The following is a 14,804-nucleotide window of genomic DNA, read 5'->3' as shown; positions in this document are numbered from 1 at the left end:
GAATCTGGAATGACTTACATAGATCAAATGTTCTAGAAAAAAATTATTTATTTAAAAAAAAATTACAAATATTATTTTTAAAGTTAATGTACATTGTTTGAAAAATCTAATATAATGATCTTTTTTATCACTTTAAAATGTTTCCAACACGAGTTCAAAAAGATATATTCTTCTTCTGAATGGATGTTGAACATTGCTTAGAACAGTGTTCCGCATATCACTCAATTCTCATGAGAGACACTGAAACGTTTTCAACAGCGAAAGCAAAACCTAAATTGTCGGTTGGTTTATCTCCCAGTGGGGCAAAGATTGTGTTCGACAGCGCTGCTCCGAGAATCAAAGAAATAAAATTTGAAAGAGAGACGTTTCTTCTCCAGTTGGAATTCTCAACTGAGTGAGGAGCTACCTGATTTTCAGTTTTATTTTTCAGTCAATAACTTTTCTTGCTCAATCACTCACTCACTCACTCGTTTACTGATCGATGATCGAATGCTGTCTGCCTGATACATCTTGCTTTGTTGTTGCTGTTGTTGGGGAGGATTAAAATAGTCATTCAAACACGCAGGCAGTACGTATGAACATATGTTTCTGCCGCTTCGCCAGAAAGTACGCAGGCAGTATGAACCGATGCAAGGCCGCATTGATTGAGTTTGAGTGAGTGAGTGAGTGGATTTTCGAATTGGATCTTGTATCAGTCAGTGTCTCAATCACTTCTGATACACCAGGTAGTGAGCTTGAGAGATCGACTTAGATGCGAGTCCGCTCTCGCTTTTGAATCTTGTTTACATTGACTTCGCATTGTCGCTCTGCCGATTCTCTAGGGAATAACAGGCAGCAGCAATCGGCTTTGAATGTTTCCAACTAGAAACCTATCATGAGCGTTTCTTCCGAGTGATTTTCGGAAGACTGGCTTAGAACAAAATTATTGATATTTATCCAATGACTAATGTTTATCCAATAATTTCCTGATAAAAAGAACTCAAAAAGAGCTTTTATCTAAAAATTCGAAAATTATGCCTTAAAGTATGCAATGAAAATAGGGTAATAGGCAAACCTACAGAATTCTTTTTGTCTGACATTTATGAGCTGTGAAATTAAAACTGGCAAAAAATAATCAAATGAACAATTATCTTTCGATTTTGCATGATTTTGCAATCATATAAACTTGAAATTAGACACTGTCAGAAAATGCGAAAGACAGCTATCTGCAATTTTTTTTTCCCAAAACGATATGATGGATTTGAGAAAAAGGGATAAAAAATCCCCAGTCTCCCCTACATTAAAAATAAACAAACATATGAGAAAAGCGTTTTTTTAATAATTGCTTTGAATTTAAACCTGATTGCAAAACACTGAGATTATTTTTCCGAAGTATTCGAAAATGTTGTTTCATTTTTTACAATTTCAGTTTCGATTCTTCAATTTTGAAATATGAATTCAAATCTAAAATAAAAATTTTGAAATCAGAATCTCAGGTATGAATCATTTCGAAGTTTATTTTTATTGATTTTCTTTTGAATTCCAAGCTTCCATACTAGATTTTTATTTTCATTCAAACAGAAACAAAAGAAGTAATAACAAATTTTCAACAAATGATTTATGGAAAAGTGGAAGGTCGTTTTTTCATCTTTATGTACACTTTCTTCCAAATTTTTAAATATCATAAAAAAATTAATATAGGCTAAATTTTCTGATACTCAAAACTATTTTTTAATGAAGAGTCTTAATCAATTACTATTGAAATAACCACACTTTCAGATTCAGAGTAGGTTTTAAACTTCAAATCTGAAGCTTGCTTTCAACTTAAAATTTCAATCATTATTGTGTGCATGAGCTGTAACGTTGACATAATTTTTATGAATGTTGAAATCCAGCCATGTTTGTGCCAACATTTAAAAACAGATTTAGGAAAGATTTGAGTTCTGAACTAGATTTTTTTTGTAAAATTTTAACAATTACCTTTAGTTTAGGGATATTTGGGCGTTTGGATAGGGATATGAGTAGCTACCCTTGATGAAAAACAAAAAATGGGTTTTAATCTATTAACTATCCTCCATTAATTCAATGAAAGAGATGATTGGGAAGAACGCCACGAAGTAGTAAGTTCCCGCAAAAAACGATACGGATTTTGCCTCGTTGATCTTGTTTCAGGGTTACAACAACGCTTTGAAGAAAGAAATTTTCCTATCTTCAGAAAATTGAAAAGATAAAATTTAAACTACTTCTGGTATCGAAAAAGGACATTTTCATCAGTATCTATAGTATTTTATGCATACCGATTTCAATCTATTTAACTTCTTTGTTGAAGACTGCAAAGCATTTTCACTGAAGGTTTAAAAAATATCCAAGATTCATTTTGGTTCGGAATGATTTCTGAATTCCGGGAAACTACTTGATCTAAACAAGTTTTAAATAATAAGTGTTAACAAGCAAGTCTGAAATATGTATTATATTTGGTATTTTATTTTAAATCCCCCTAGATTTGAGACATTCATTTTACTACACTACATGACGTTCACGAATTGAAACTTAGGTTTGATAGTTAATCAGTTTTCAATGATTGATTTCGCTTGAAACTGACACATTTTAAAACTCCATATCATTAAAACAAAATGTGATAGTCCAAATTTGACAATCATTAAAACATAAGCACTAAAATGCTTCTCACTTGAGCTATCAATTGAATTCCTTAAGTAAGTAATCATAATGCTAAGACGTATTTCTCGAAATAAAAAAATCCTTCTTGAATGGTAATTTATCTTTTTAATCTACATATTTTGATTTAATTATCAAAAGAATTTTCGGAATTTAACAGTGCAGGTTTTTTCAATTTTGAAATGAATTTACCGAATTTTTCAATGAAACTATTTAAATTTTTAGAATTATTTTTTAAAAGTTTACTTATGTTTTTCAATTCTGAATGTTTTGTGTTCTGAAAACATAAACCTTTTGTTTTTTTTTCCTAATAAATAAATCACATTCAAAATCGCGATTAATTTTTTTTTCAATTTCAAAAACCTACTGCAGAATTTTCAAACAACCTTTCAATTTAAAGTGAATTTTTTTTCCTGATCTGACATGTATTTCAGAATTAATTTTATTTTCAAATAAGCGTTTAAGGAATACTTTTTGAAAATTTTTGAACTGGACTGCTCAGAAACAATTCTGAAGCAAATTTGTTGTTCAGAATAAGAAGCATAATTTTGAACAAAATATCAATGACTTACCAAAGATATTTTGATTTTCAACTTTGTTTGTGTTTTGTTTTGGAAGTTTCGATATATTTTATCATATAAATTCATTATTTTTGAGTTTGTGTGGTAATTATGAGCAAGAAAATGATTTAAGAAATCCGTTTCCTTATTTATTGAGTGTTTTTGGTATTGTTATCATTTTTGGCTTAATTTGAATTTCGAAACCCCCCGCCTCTATGGGCGGGTCACTCGCACGGGCCTGACTTCCATATTTGACTATTTCAAATCTGTCATTCCATTAAAATTCCTTAAAAAATGGTAAACTTACAAGCTCAGAGTTGAAGCAATTTGCTGGTAAAAGTTTAAGCATACAAGGGCAAATTAGTGACCTTTTTTTAAATTTTTTTCATTATGTAGCTCAAATAAAAAAATTGTTAGCAAATTTGAATTCATTACTCTGAGTAACTCATTAAAAGTAATTCGGTGAAATTCAGTCTAGTAAATTTTCAAATTACATCCGTTTAAGGTATTCTGTAACGGTTTTTACCCTTGGGGAAGGGTTAGGGAAGAGGGATGGTCGATCACCCTCCAATAGTACCGCGCATTTAGTTATGTGAAATGTGTTAACTACTCACTGATGCTGATATGATAAGGTTGCCAGATTTTTTTCCATTCCCATCCGGGCCTAGCAATTCCGGGCATTTTTTCAAAAAAACCTGGCAAAATCCGGGCATGGATTTCAATTTCCAAAAACCGGGCAAAAACCGGGCAAAATTCAGGTGTTAGTATATATAAAAGCAATGAAAAAATGCAAAAAAAAAAATGAAATTAATATTTTATTAATGTAATGGCAGACTTCCAAAAACTTTTTGGAACACTTAAATATTTGAAGTTATAAAAGTACATCAGCGAAATTATTTGATAAAACCGTTGAAAATGTCCATACCGTTAATCGATTTTGCTGAAACTTACTCAAAAACTTTGATTTTTTTGTGGTTTCTTTGTGAAAATTGTGAAAAAATCCGGGCAATATCCGGACTTTTTTTCACGATATCCGGGCAACCGGGCCGGACCGAATTTTTTCGAAATTTTGCATCAAATATCCGGGCAAACCCGGATAAAACCGGGCAATCTGGCAAGCTTATGATATGAACTATTCTTGTAGTAACCAGTTTCTGCCTCAATGTTTTTGTGTTTCTTTTTCTTCTGAATGGTCACGCTCAAAAGGATTTTCATGAATAATTCAACTCCAAAAATGCCTGGAATAAGTTTTTTAATACTCAAACAAATTTGTTTAAACAAATAAAACCCATTTTGAAATTTTTTCAGTCATGTCAGAAATACTTGCAATGATATTTTTTGAAAATTGCAGAAGAAAACTGAATATAACTTTTTTAGTTAACTTATCGTTGCCATAAAAAATAAGAATCATTAATTGAGTGAAGTAGATATCAATGATTGATTTAACTCAAAAGTGATTCGTTTTTAAACTTATAAACTCTTTTGACAAAATTATTTAAAGATTATATCAAACACCCATATATTCATGCTGTATTTCAACTGTCCTTACGATAAGCTGCAGCAAAAACACGTTTTATAGAATCGCATCTATTTCTGAGAGCACAACAATGATTCAAACATACCTACCTCATTACTGACATCGTATCCAATTATTTCATTCCTTGAGGCCACTAGCACGTGTTTCCTTCTTCTTTGGTTCTTTGAGACAGTATTGTCTGTTTGTATTATTAACCAACGAATTTAAGAATTGTAGATACAGAAATCCTGTTTATTAAATTTCCATTATGATATTAACGTTCCACTTTCAAAATTCACAAACTTTAGGAAATTTAAAAAGCATTTTCCCAACTTCAGCTGTCATGTTTGTCTAACTTTTATTTTTGGGCAATTACTGACAAACAACTGCTAGCACATCATTAGAGCCGAACACATTGTACACCTTCGGGCAACATTTGCGACAAAACGGATGGTTTCGTCTTGGGAGGAAAAACTTTTCAACTGCTTATACCTACTGTTGTTGCCGTTTTCTTGAATGATTTTATTTTGCGTTTTCTCGGTTACATAGCAAAGCGTTCGAAGTATATTTATGTAAGGCTTTCATAACCTTTAAAGCCGATCAACGACACCCGATAAAGCAGTTCCCTAGGAGATGATATAATTTTATATTTAGGTATCAATTTAAACATTAAAAAATTCGTACATTATTAGCATTGAATTGCGATGCCAAGAAAAAAATGTGGGTGGCTCATATGGGTGAACTCCTTTTGAATTTCCGTCGTCAACCTAAGAATGTTTATGTGATAGGTAACACTTTAGGATTTCTTCCCTATAATGACCCTTCACATCCCTGTAGCTAAGCATTTTGTCGTAAACATTGCCTTGCTCCATTAGCATTAAACTCGTGTCAGTGACTTTTTGGCCCGGTGCCAAGCAACTAACTACTGGCGACAATGGCAAAGCTTGGAGGCCATAAAATTGTGTAAAATGTTCAAATTCTGAACACCAATAAAACCACAACCCAAAAAGTGGTATAGAATCACTTGGAATTCCTGTTCTAAAAAGAAGAAAAAATAGCTCCGAAATGTAAAAAACAAAATACTCGAAACAACTTTGCTGAGCATCTATTTTTCGCTCGATGAATTTCCGCAAAACCAAGATTTTTTTTTTCATTTCTCCAGAGCACCTCTAATCGAGCTTCCTCCGCAGCATCTGGGAACCTCACTTGACCGATATAAGCCACAGCAGCGGGGGCCATTTCTTAGGGTGGATCACTCATTTCGGATCAGATTCGAAAAAGGAATGTTCAGTTAATTTAATCTAATCAAAGGTTTTTTTCAGCATTTGTTTCAACAAAACTTTTAGAATCACCTGTTCCGTGTTTGTGTTGAAAGCTCTAAAATTTGGTTTCACTAATTTTTTTTTTGTGATGATTATACAAGTGTTTTAACATCTTTATGACATTCGCGACTTTATATCAAAGTTTTTTTTTTGTATTTATTTAAGAGCCACAGGCTGGTTCACCTCTGGAAAAATTTAAATTGTTTAAAAAGCAATTACAAGTCGTTGTATAAACCTGCTTCTTTAAGGAATTCTAACATTTTGTTTTCACTCACTGGGTCATTGGAAAGTGCGTTGCGGATGGATTGGTTTATATCGTACTTTTCTCTATATATATCAAAGTTGCGGACATCGGCTCAGGAGGCAACTGACTTGCCAACTTAGTTTATCACATGCCCATTACGCTAAATGTTATTTGAGAAAAGGCCTTGGTTGCCGAAAAAAAATATTTGTCTCATCGTAAATTTAAAGTGTGAGTTCTAAGTTTGAATGCTTTAAATTTTTGTAACCGCATTTCACAGTTTTCTTCGACCTTGAAAGTTTGGCTCTTTAGACACATTATTCACATTTTTTTTCTGAGGTTATTCCAATATCAAAGAAAATAACACATGTTTTTATTCTGCATATCATTAACCCACAATGAAGTCTTCAAAGTATGTAATACTTATTTTTAACATGCCAGGAATTTAAATAAAATTCGAAAAAATGCAAAATGAAGCCTTTCCTGCATTCACAAGATAACAAAGCTTAATTTTGCAAGTCACGTCACGTGATTCGCTGATTTGCGTAAAATCGTTTATTCAATTCTATTTTGAAATTTCAGCAATTTTCATAAAATATTAAAGATAATACATTTTGAAAATTGCACGAATAAATCGAAATTAAAAATGTTCAGTGAGTATATATGGTAATCGAAACTAAATAGGGGAGAATGGGCAAAATTGATTCCATTTTATAGTTTTCTGATAGAAAGTTTTATACTTCATAGTCAAGATTTTATACTTGATTCCATAGATGAAGAAAAAGCATTTCCGTGCAATAATTTTTATGATTTTTCAACATGCAATTAGGCTGGAACAAATATTAATTTCTTCTTTTGTCACCCCCCCCCCCTCCCCCCCCTTCGAAATTTCCAAAATCCCGAAGGGGGGAATAAATAAAGTTTGAAATATTTTAGGTAAATTTAAAATACAAAATCAAATTTCCGAAAGATTACAAGACTAAGAACCAAATTTTGGAAGATGGAAATGAATTCACATTTCGTATTCTTGATTTTTTTGAATTTTTCGATAAAAAAAATACATGATTTATAAGTTCAATGCAATAATATAGTATGCAATTTGGTTGCATACAAGCTTTCGTGCAATTTATTCCAATTTATTTGTTTTTCGCATTATTTTTTATTGTCCCCCCCTCGCGATGTTCAAACTCCGAGTGACAAAAGAAGGATTTGAAATTTGTTCCGGCCTTATTATTGTATAATAATTAGCTACTGGATAAATCTTTGCAATTACGTGCTTCAAGGATCACGATCACGACAAGAAAAATATGTCTTTTTGAACTTTCAAACCCATAATGAACATTATACAAAAAAAGTTGAGGGATTTCCATAATTTTGATGATATGGCATTTTGTGATGATATTCAGCTAGTTAAATTTCAAAACTTAAGATCAGTAACTCAAAAAATATTTGTTTTTCTACATTTGGTAAGTCATTCCAGGGATTAAGTCTATCTCTCTTTCCCCTAACGATTCAGGAATAGGAATGTCGTTTTGCAACTTTTTTGGAATTTCAAAAACCCTGTAGTCTTAAAAGTTTCCATTTCGGTTAAAAGTTTTGCAGATTTATAAAATGAGTTTTAGGTATCCAGAATTATATTTGAAATTTGAAATAGAAAAAAACGCGTTCGGAGAATGTATTTTTTTTGTTTTTTTTAACGCAATGCACATGAAATTGCAATACATGGAGCTTACTGGAAAAATTTCTAAATACAACTTTGCCCAAGACGGCAAAGTGGTAGGAGTGGCGAGAAATTATTTATAACACCCTAAACACAGCATTCATGAAAAGAAATTAGAAATTATTTTTTCCGTTTAATTTTCAGAAATATTATTTTAGCAAGAAAGTCATTGATTTTATAGTCTGGAAATATTCTGATAAACTGATCTATATTAAATTCTGTTGCATTTGCAAATAAAAGTTGCGGTTATCAGAAATTTCCAGTCACCCAATCCAATGTTTTAATTTTAATTTAATGATTAATGGCATTTCGGTGAATTATACATTCTAATAGGAAGAATTTCAAATGAAAGTAATGAAAATTATAGACGGATAGATTAGATTAGGAAGCATGAAAGGTGTTGAAAATGAGCCAAGAGCGTGATTTGAGAAAACTTCTTGCCGCACAAGACCATTTGTCCCACATCGTATTATTGCCTAGAAGAAGCAAAGTCGATAGGCTGACTTTGCATTGATCTATACAATGATACATGGATGGATCGAAGCACGTGTTTTTCGTACCCCGATCGGACAAAAGGAAATGTACGGCCGGCTCAGATGAAGTTTTCTATTGCGAGAGCTGGTTCGATCGATGTGTAAGCTGTTTTCGGGTGTTCGTTGTTTGCACGGCGACGCTACTACTTTATTGTTGTATCATTGTATAGATCAATGCAAAGTCAGCCTATCGACTTTGCTTCTTCTAGACAATAATACGATGTGGGACAAATGGTCTTGTGCGGCAAGAAGTTTTCTCAAATCACGCTCTTGGCTCATTTTCAACACCTTTCATGCTTCCTAATCTAATCTATCCGTCTATAATTTTCATTACTTTCATTTGAAATTCTTCCTATTAGAATGTATAATTCACCGAAATGCCATTAATCATTAAATTAAAATCATAAACCAGCGGTGATAAACTGTTAACACAATCCAATGTTTTGCAAAAAATAAACTAAAATTGTATGGAGCTGACTATTTTTCTCCACATTTAGATTAAGAACAAATGATGAATTTCAAGAACAAGAACGATATGAATTTTCAAATGTTTGAACAAATCATATTTTGAATGAAATTTAAGCATATCCTATAGGGTGTCGCAGAATTGCATAATGTCTTTGAATCTGAGGGCTAGATTAGGGTGTGGAGAACAAACTTTTGTATGGGAAAAACTAAAAAAAATCATGTATGAAGGTTCCGCAAACACGATCTTTGAAAAGGGTCCACTTTTCAAAGAGATGATTTTAAGAAAAATATGGTTCCTAAAATTTTCAAAAAACTTTTATATTTTAAATTTGGTTAATTGTGTTTGGATTGAAGACTACACGTAAAAAATTAAAAATAAAAATGAAAAAAACTATTTGTCTTAAAATTTTTTATTCAACTCACCAAAATGTGTACCCAGTGTAGATTTTTTTAAATGTCGATATCATAAAAAGATGGAAATTTGTGTGCACTTAAACTTTGCTGAACAACGTATGTTGTTTGTATCATCCTGTGAAGAGCTATTTACGATTCAATTCTTATTAAAAATCTAAATTTGTCATATTTTTTTATTTGACTTATCAAGATTGATTTAATAAATATCTACTAAAAAATCAAAATACTTGTACAATATAAACTTAAATGATTTAAGAAACTCACATAAGGCCATATGCCAAATTTTATGCTAAATTTGACAACTCTCAGCATGCCTTATATACTTCAGCAAGGACCATAGTACATGGAAAATAACAGGTAGGCCATTGCGCTTAACCTCACTAAAAAGCTCCGTGTATGTACACAGCATGCTTGCATACTTACAAAAATACTTATGAAAATTTGGCAGTTCTATATAGAATGACATTTCAAATTATTAATTTCTCCGATGTTAGTCATTTGATTCTTTTGAAAAGTGCTTTAGATTGAAGGATTCTTTGAGCTCATCGGAAATTATTTTTTGCATTGGATTTTTGGATCTGGACCATTTATAATGAGCATTGAATAATAATTTCCATCGTCGTTCCTTTTCGTTGAAAGCAAACAATTTAATATTTTCTTTACTTGTGTTAAAAACTTAATGATTTATCTAACAGACTTCATATCTTCATATCAAGTCAATTTGTTTATTTTTTTTTCTTCGAATCGCTCCAAAAAAGGTCACACAAGATAAAAATATCATCAAACTTTGATCTTAAATCGTCAGTACTGCCTACTGCATATTAGTTATAGCTATCTTAATAAGCTAAATATTGTTAGTTACATAGAAATGCATCAGTGCATATTTTTCTCATAATTTTGTTGATTTACATTTTAAGAAAAATGTAATATTCTGAAAAATTTCCTATATTTCCAGTTATTTCCATAACTATTTTCCGTGCCGCATACACAATACGTTTAAAAAGAGCGGAATAGCCTACCTTGCATATTTCAAAGCGCTATGAGCAAGGACATGTACATCAGCACCATCTCCTGGAGAAAGTTCTTACTAGAAGAAAATTTTAAGCATAGAAGAACTGAGGCAACCTTGAACATGCTTTTCCTCAACCGTAGGTTTGCTTCTCAACTACAAAAGTTCGTGTTTGAACTTGGATTTGTATTACCACTCTGATAATTTAGTTTATTTTCTATTTTCAACATAAGAAGTTCAGTCTACCGTAAAACGGGGTAAGATTGATAACTTTTTTTTAAATATTTTCCGATTATTTTTTTCTGTGAAGGAGAATGTGGCAAGTTTCATATTTTTAAAACCAGTACTGAACTCCTATGAACGTAAAACATGGTGGCAGAATTTTATAAATCTACTTAAAATTTGATTTAAAAATCGATTTGGTTTTTTTTTAGAATTTGATGCTTTGGGGTAACATTGATCAGTCTCTATTTTGACAGTTTACACGACTTTTCTTGATTATAAACGATACAAAATACCTTCATAATATTTACAAATGCTAGTAATTGATAAACAAAGGCAGTTCGTGTGTTAAAGCCGAAAAACAATTTAAATCGAAAGATGGACCATGATGCTGCATAAATTAAGGAGCTTAATTTTTTAACATTAGGGGAGAATGGGGATACTTATTCCCAATTTCTTATTTTCATCATATCTTTTCGGAAAAATAGCAGCTCGTCGTCTTTTGCATTTTTAGACAGCGTGTAATTTCAAGTTTATACGCTCCAAAAATTAGAACGATACATGAACTCGTCAATGATCTAGGAGCATTTTCGTGATACTTGATAACTTGTGATATTTTTTGAGTTACAGGGGACTTGATCTTTTACTAAAGGGAACTTGATCCTTAATTCGTGGTGTCCTGACCCTAGTAAAAAATCCGAAGATAAAAGGTCCGTTGATTTTTTTTGTCACATTAGCTCTCATTTCACAGTTTGTAAGGATCAGACAAAGAGAATTCTAAAATTTGGTATACTACCCTAATGTCATTGCATACTTTAAGGCGCAATTTTCTAGTTTTTAGATAAATACAGTATTTTTATTCCTTTTCAACAGATAATTACTGGATAAACATTATTTATTGTACAAATACTAGTAATTTCATGATAACCAATGATCACGATGCATTCAGAAGAAAAATATATCTTATTGGACTTTGGGGATAAATTATACCCATAATATACATTTCGAAAACTTCTTCTTAAATAAATTGAGAGTTCACTATTGATTGGAAAATACGGCATTATGAAGTTCTTGTTATACTCAAACGGTGGACATATGGGAATAAATATTTTTATAGTTATTTTTCCATGTGGGAAACATTTTAAGAGATAAAAAAAGGTCTTCAAATCACATTTTATTGAATTTTTCAAACAAAGTTCAATAACTCGTAAAATAAAAAATTAAAAATTTGTTGAGATAACAACATGGTTGTTTTGTTCTATTTGGCCCATTTTTCTAGAACATTTGATATTTGTCCAACATTCCTGTTTCGAGATATAGCGAAGGAATCAAGTATATCCAGGGATCAAGTATCCTCATTTTCCGCTATTTATAAAATTTTAACTACAAAAAAAAAAAGAAATTTTGCCTTCATTCAATTCTCTAGGCCCTCGCACTATTTCCCTTTAATTTTTTCCTTCAAACTTTATCATTTGAAAGGGTTTCTAGTCTTCTGTCCTATAGTCTGCTTCATTTAATATTGGAACAAATTCTTTTGCTCATTGTGGCGCTCCTAGTGGACGGATTTGGAAACTTTTTTCACCCACGTGTCGGGAAATTCATTACCTTTCACCATGTATTTATGTCATAACACCAAACGATAGCATTTTGTAAACAACCGCCATGGAAGCCGAACGGAGAGATCAAATTGTGCACAGTTTTCTTGAAAATCCATTGTTGTCGGCATCGAAGCTAGCTAAACAGCTTAAAATGCCCATAATAATAGTTAATAACATAAAACTTTAAATTAAGACAAACATTGAACTTGAAGACTGCAATATGATTGGACCTAAAACAAAAATGTTATTGGGGTTCAAAGATTGTATTTTGGCAACAAAGTGTAATTTAAACGCAATGAGTTAAATGTACTCATTAAGTTTGAAACGACAATTTCCGGCCAAAATGCAATCTTTGAACCGCAATAACTTTTTTATTATTATGTCTTTCATTGAAAATTTTCGTGCAATGTTTTGCAGTCGCAGTTATCCGTACAAAAGTTGACTGATCCAGTCCAATATAGTGCGCTACGATTAATATAATTCTAACGGTAATGTGGTCTTAAAGAAGCAATATTTGTCTCAATTTAAATTTTTATAAAATACAAATAAATAAGAAAAAATTTTGTGAAATAGATACCCAAGGTATAGAGCGACTGATGTAGATGGTGTCGGTTACCTTAGACAAGGTTTTCTCGTTTGAAAAAGGCATGAATTTGTTCAAGCCCTATAAGATGCATGATTGCAAATGCCCAATTTCAATTCAATATGTGATTTGAACAATTTTAGTTTGATTTTTGCAAAACCATTGCATCTGGTGACTCTTAATTTATAATAACCTTTATTTTTATTTTTGCAAATGATAGAGAACCTCATGTGAATCATTTCATCATAACATTTCAATGCTCTAAAATCAACATCTTTCTTTTTAGAAAAATATTTCTGAAAATTGGATGGAAAATCTGTCAATGTCGGCTACTTTACATTAAAAATAGAATCCTCTTTTTGGGGCGTTATAATTATTTTCTCGCTACTCCTCTTCGGCAAACTTGTGGCCAACGAATTTTCCAGTAAGTTCCGTAAATTGGAATTTCATTCGCATAGTGTGGAAACAAAATTTTCGAGAAAAACTAAAAAAAGTGACATTTTTTTAAACAAATTTACATGTTTTCAGTTTTGAGCATTGATCATGTTTATGAACTGAGAAGAGAGATACATCATTTTTCGTAGGAAGGGGAATTACAAGGTTGGTCCATAAAATAAGCAAAAATTTTATCAAATTTTAATAATGATGATGACGTAACTAAGAACACACAATTTTCATATGAGGTACCTATTTTTTCATATCAATGTGAATGTGGAAAATCAATTAAATATGCAAATTAAGGTTTCCAGAATTTTACCCACCCGAATCCGAGCCGGGCAATTTCACGTTATTTTATTTAAATATCTGGCAAAATCCGGGCCTTAAATTTAAAAATTTTCAGACCAAAATCCGGGCAATACCCGGACCATGAGCCACCTTAATCTAAATACTTCCATTGGCTGGCAACGCTTGAACTGCCAACGAACCAACTAAACCGTAACTTGGGTATGCAAACAAACTCACATCCTTCTTACGACTGTTTGGCGTACGAATGTGGATGTGTGTTGTGGTGGTGGGCCCGAATGTATGCATGTATGTGTGTATGTTGCTGGGAGTGTGTTCTTCAGCCCTCAACATGATGCAAGTGCTCTCGAGCATTTGTTTTCCGGTGTTTAAAATCACTCCCGTTTTCCATTCATCGCATGCCGACCAGACCAGAAATGGTGAAGCCGAGAGATGCTACAAAAATGCATTTCTTGCATGGTTAGATTGTACGACCCGATTTGAATGCTCTCTTGGAGTAGGAGTGCGGGGAATCATGAGGATTGCAATCGGAGCATAAGCCAGAATAGGAAGTATTGTTACGGGGATCCAAACCGAGTTATCTCAACGCCCCCTACCCTCTTCTTTCTTATTCGTTCCCACTCTGTTGGGGCAAAAGACGAGAAAATCCTCTTATCATGTACAATTTTACCGATTTGCAATCCACATTCCGTTGTAAATGCTTGGATACTAGGACTAGCACTAGCATCATTGCGAGAAGAAATTACTCACTGCTGCAAGAGGCTTAGGCTTTTCGGTTTCCGAGCGGATTTGCTCGGATTGTCTGGTGTAATCGAACCAAAGGATCTTCACTTTCCGAGATAAACTATTGCAGTGATTTGTGAACTAAGTTCAGGCGGGTGCAATTTGAGGATTTGTTGCGCTGCGGAAAAGGAGCAACTTTTTGGGACTGCTTCTAATTCCATGCTTACCGTGCTATAGTTGATTCCAGCGTTATTGCAGCTCTTTGCAAGAGTTCTGAGGAAAGCTTGTAGAATTGGCCGAAATTTCTTAAACTCTAGCTTGTTTTGCCTACAGGCTACAATGTGAGTTGTTGCCAATGTTTATCAGATCGATTTCCAAGATTTAATTTTCAAATGTCGAGAAATTCGTTCACTTATTAACAGTAGACCAGATTAAGACTTCTGATCTTAGGGGCCGTTCACTAATTACGTAAGCACAATATTGGAAATTTTTAATA

Source organism: Uranotaenia lowii, chromosome 2 (assembly GCF_029784155.1).
Source record: "Uranotaenia lowii strain MFRU-FL chromosome 2, ASM2978415v1, whole genome shotgun sequence".
NCBI classification, from domain to species: domain Eukaryota; kingdom Metazoa; phylum Arthropoda; class Insecta; order Diptera; family Culicidae; genus Uranotaenia; species Uranotaenia lowii.
The sequence above is the reverse complement of the archived record's forward strand: the minus strand, read 5'-3'. Positions refer to the sequence as shown.